General features: G+C 26.7%; 1 protein-coding gene across 1 annotated transcript in view; it reads right to left on the bottom strand.

Annotated features, from left to right (window-relative positions):
• LOC107444126 (nonsense-mediated mRNA decay factor SMG8) overlaps positions 1-5,889 on the bottom strand; it is a gene marked incomplete at its 5' end in the record, with an annotated part of 35,581 nt that overhangs the window by 26,280 nt on the left and 3,412 nt on the right.

Below are 5,889 nucleotides of genomic sequence, written 5' to 3' on the forward strand. Positions count from 1 at the left end.
AAATAAGATAGGTGTCATGCAACCCCTCCTAGAAAAGAGCAGGCCTCAGCACGGGTTACCATAAATATCCTTTAGTAGTCTAAACGTAATGACTTGAGCCCGGATTTTGATGACCTAAAAATCTCAACTAATGCCCTTAAAAATTGCAAAAAATGCCCTTAAAAAATACTCTAAAAATGCGAACATTGCGCTAAAAATGCCTTATGACATGACTTTAAGTAAAAATATTGAACTAAAACAATGCTTTACTCTTTAAAATTATTATGAGTCATTTCAAAAAATATAAAGCAATGCAATACTTGTTCTACGTTCATTAAAGTTTGAAAAATATGTTTTATTTCCTGAAATAACAAAAAAAAAGGAAAATGTATTGACTCCAAAACATTTTTATTTTGTATAGAAATTTTGATGTATATTCCATCTCATAATAACTTCCATCTCATAATATTACTAAATATCAGAATTACATTTGATTATTAAATGATTTTTGATATTTTGAAATGTAAACGAGCGTCTCTCGTCTGAAAGTAAATTTTTATACCTGGAGAAGCTTCTTTCAACGCTTACTGATGTTATTGGTGCGTACTTGAAAAAGACGGTCTCACTTACTGACAATTCTTCTTCAATTTGAAAAGATGTTGCTAAACCTGTTAATATCCTATAGATTTTCTTCATTGTTTGGAGGCCAGTGTTCTTCTCCAAATCTTTGTTCAATTGTTCAGCAGCAACACTTAGTGCTATCTTGCTTTTTGCAACACTTGACTCACTACGTCAATATTGCATCGGTAAGTTCCAATTCTTGTTTCTCTAAGCTTGTAATTGTCGAGGACACAATAGCAAAGTTAGATTTGATAAATGATAAGTTTCTTTCGATTTTATCAGAGGCCAACACGTTCTTAATTGATGCAGCATTTTCTGAATCAAGACAAATTATAAGACAAACCTTGCATTTCATGTAATAAAAATGCCCCAAAAAATAATAAAATTGAAAAAAATTAACAAAAAAAGCTTCAAAATGCAAAATACGCCCCCAAAATTTATGAAAAAGCCCTATAATTCTAAAAAAATGCTCTAAAGGACAAAAAATGTCCAAAAATACAAAAAAAATGCAAATGTCATCAAAATCCGGGCCTTAGTAGTTAAATATTTCGCATTTTCAACCACTGCGCAGCTTAGTACCCCGAACGTAATGACATCTTTCTTATTTTTCATTAACTGCGCAGTTAACTTCGTCACATCGGACTACTAAATTGATCCGTGCTGAGGCCTTCCTACTTCTAGGAGGTGTTGGTTAGAGTCCCCTTGCCGTCAGGCTTACCATGAGAGGTCCTCGTCCGGTTTTGCTATCACGATCGCGTTGATCATTCAGATAACCTGGCACAACTTAAAAATAAATAAGTACTACAGAAAGCATAATAAACTAATTTTTTTTTATCAGAGCTACAAGCTAGTTCTAAAATGCGGTGTAACTTTATAAGAGTATATTGGGTACTTATTAAAACTGCACTATTTACCATGATGTAATAGTGCCATTTTTCAAAATTGAGTATCATTGGTGTCAATAATAGCAAGGCGACTTCTCACGGTTCCCCGTACCGAACATTAAGTACTTTTCTCAGCTAATTTTACTGTTTTGTACAGATAATATTTTTTTTCTTTCTATTAGTACCTATTACCAAAATTAGTTAAGCATTATTGACTCAAATAACAGATTGGCGACATTTTACCCTGTATTAAATGAATTAGTACAATTTCTCCATTAATTTAGTCATAACTTATAATTTTAATTCACTTTGTAACTATTACTAAAATTAATTATTATTGGTGTCAATAATAATATTGGTGCTTTTTTTTTACATCTATCCTCAACGAAGTAGTACCATTTCTCTCTTAAATTTGTTTTTTAGTACGATAGTTTTTATATTAACAATTACCGTTGATTTTAAATTATTTAGTATTATAAAACAAAACGCGTTTTAGAAACATAAAAATAAATAAAATAAACATGTGGTTTCAGATAACCTTAGGCAGGCCACACACTGAAGTGACATGAGGTAACAATGAGACACAGACATGAAAAATTACCCTTTCACAATAGAACAGCCATGCGCAGAAGCTGAAGCTTAATATAAGGTTCATGTGACAACAAAACGGCACGTGTAGCTTAAGTTATTTTTTGTCGGTGTCTTATCAGTGATGCGTGTTTTATTGAACTTATAGCCAGATATTCAAAATTTAAGATCGTGTCTGTAGATGCGATTTTAATCAGATTTACTTTCAGGTGTTAATAAACATGCTGATGAAAACTATTAATTTGTGATTTTTTAATATTAGTATTACTATTCCTTTAATCTGAGAAGCATTTTTTTTTAAAAATTAATAGTGGCTGTTTGTGTTCCAACAAAGCAGTTCTCTTTACATTTATTACTGATAAAAAAAATTTTTAAAATTACTAATTAGCTAAAGAATAGTTGAGTGTAGGTGCATTTATTAAAAAATTAAATACCGGTATTTAATTGTACATTTCAGAAAGAATTTCCTTTTCTATACTTTTTTTCTCATAGAAAATTACATACGCTCGACAACCAGTTAATCATTATTTATAACAGGAGTTATTATAATTTGAGTATGAAGTTGATTTTTATTATTTTAATAACATTATACTACTATTATATTATATGAATAAAAAATAACTTTTTGAGAAATATAACTATGGTAATTTTAAAATTCCAGTCATCAAAATGTTAGCAATTTTCCCCCATGATTATAAGTAATTAGTTGAATGCTATAATCATTTTTTATGAAGCATTTTATCAAGAAATTGGTGCTAAAGATATAATATTTTAAATCCATAATCGAGGCTATACTAGTGTATTATAAACGTGAATGAGTGCATATATATATATTTATGTATGGCAAACTTGGCTTAGTGGTCATTACAACTGTTGAGGACTTTTGATTGCTAAGCTTGTTGCATTAAATTTCATTTAAATAAAAATAGGAAATACTAATATTATTTATAAATCTGTATAAATTATCTGTAATATTCCTCATATGAGTTATTAAACTTGTAGATTATATTATGAAAGAAATTGCATACGAGAATGCCGCAATAGAATATGAAGATAAAATATTATCTGAACAGAATTAACAGAATAATTTCCAAATAATATGTAGTTTATTATTAATGAAAAATATTTAAAATGAAATTAGTGGGAATAAGCTATTTCATTGAAATAATTTTCTGCACAGGATTATTTTATAATTAATATTGGTTATTTATGTGTTAGGAAAGCAAAGTATTGTTCACTAAATATTTTTAAGAATGATTAACTCAAGATTTAAATAACTGAGCAGATGCATTTCATAAAACTACTAGCTGAATACCAGTTCTTTGTATCGAATGGAATATAGTAATCGATCAATATATCAGTACTGAATAACACTACAAAATCCTACGGATTAGACAGAGATAGGAAAGTTACACCTACTTGGCTAACTTTCATCCGAAATTAATTGTTATATATGGTTTTCCGTAATGATCACTTTTAATTCGCATGCTTTGATCCCTGTTTGAATCTTAAATTCACATCATTTTAACCTGAATAGACAATTATTATTTTTTTAAATAAACTATAAAGCTTTAAAAAAAAAATTCAAAATTCTGTATCTATATTTTATAGAGTAAAAAGAAGAAAACATCCTTTTTGATAAATATTTGTGCGAATACAGAAGTATTCAATCAATAGGTAGTTTACAACAATCTTGCTTAAATTCTACCATTTGGTAAAACTAGTCAATGAACAATCAATCTAGTGAACCAGATGAATTGTGACACCAACCTAATAAATATTAAATTAGCAGCTAAAGATTCAAATTTTTAAGCTATAAACATTTCCTTTTTTTTCTTGCATTTTTAACAATATTTCATGATTCAACAAATATTTATGACTCAAAACATAATGAAGAATTTCTTGTTTGCATGTCGTGTTTGATATTTCATTATTAATTCTTTTAGTAAATGCTATTAGTCATTACTTCAAAAGTCAGACTAGTTTACTACAACCTTGTTTAAATTCTACCATTTGGTAAAACTAGTCAATAAGCAATCAATCTAGTGAACCAGATGAACTGTGACACCAACCTAATAAATGCTAAGTTAACAGTTAAAAATACAATGCATTTCTTTTTCTGTTATTACATTTTTAAAAATATTTCATTACTCAACAAATATTTATGACTCAAAACATAATGAAGAATTTCTTGTTTGCATGTCGCGTTTGATATTTTAATATTAGTTCTTTTAGCAAATGCTATTACGTTGAATATTTTATTGCTTTTCATTTAACATCTAACGGAAGCTTTATAAATATGTAAATAATTGTCAAAAGAAACAGTAACACCATGAATCATACTTGATGCACAAAATGAAAAATTCAACAAATAAACTAAACGACTTCTAACTTATTTCGTAGAATTATCAATCCTTTCAAAATTCTTTTTCGAAAATAATAAAGAAAAATCTCTTTGATACATAAAATGAGAAATAAATCTCAGTAAAGAAGATTATTTCTGAAATGTCGTGAATTAAATTTTAAGAAAAATAATGCTAAAAAGATACTGTATATATATTTCTTTTAATTTTTTCATATTTTTAAATAAAAATAACGAAATAAAGTAATACTATTATTTATCATATTCTCAATATTTTAGTAAATGAAACCCAACTTTTAAAACATATTTTAGTCACTTATATTATATTTTTTATTCTGTTTCATTAATTCAATAAAATGCTTTAGACAAAATTGTCTTTCTACTAATCTAATTCATGATTACAAAAACTTATCTGTTACGTTTTTAAAAAAAGTAATTTTTGTTGTATTTATGTATGTTTTTTTTTTTTTTTTTTTTAGCAAATTTTCAAGTTTTTTTAGCAGATAGTTTTTGAAGCAGACAGTTTTTAGACAAGTTGAAATTAAAAGTTTGGTTTAAATTATTTTTCAATAATTTAATTTTTTATATAAAGCAAGAGAAATTAATATTTATAAAATAGGTTATATTTTTGTATAACACATGCCTTTTTTCCGACGGATTCCGATTTTTGACTTCCAAAATATAGGGGGTAGCCGCAATCGGGGAAATAGGGTTCCCCTAGTTTGGTTAGGAGAGCGATCCAATGATCCCATAAGGTTAATCTTACTTTTTGCGTATTCTCTAAACTTTTTAACTGAATTGAAATTTTTTTTCACACAATTGTAAAATTCGTTTGTCCAAAGATAAATTCACTCAAAAAATACATTTTACTTCATATTTATTATTTTTTACTATTTTATTATTTTATTACTATTTTATTTTTTACTATTTTTATTATTTTATATTTGGTAATAGTCGAAAAAATGTCGAATGATACGGTATACAATTCTTTGCATTATTTTAAAGCAGGGTTCGTAATTTTTTTGATTTTTTTAAAAAAAATCAAAAGAATCAGATTTTTTTGATTTAAATCGGATTTTTTTGATTTAAGTCAGATTTTTTTGATTTTTATTGAAATACACTGTAAGAACTTTAATTTATGATTAAAAAAAATTATAAATGTTTAATCAAATTAACTTAATATTAAAACTATATTGTAACAATATTTTAGAAGCTCTAACTAAAATAATTTTTCATTATAATACATGACTTTGAATGCATAGCAACTGTTTTGAAAGAAATGCATGATTAAAATTTAAAGACTAGATTAAATAGAGAATTTAAAGAATACTTCAGGGGTCTGTCTGGGTTTTTCTGAGAGGTACCTATTTTGTGAAAATTAAAAATTATATTAAAAAATCAACACAAATATAGTAAAAATATGGATTTATCGTTTCTTACGAGACACAAAAATAA

Source organism: Parasteatoda tepidariorum, chromosome 8 (genome assembly GCF_043381705.1).
Source record: "Parasteatoda tepidariorum isolate YZ-2023 chromosome 8, CAS_Ptep_4.0, whole genome shotgun sequence".
Lineage (NCBI taxonomy): Eukaryota > Metazoa > Arthropoda > Arachnida > Araneae > Theridiidae > Parasteatoda > Parasteatoda tepidariorum.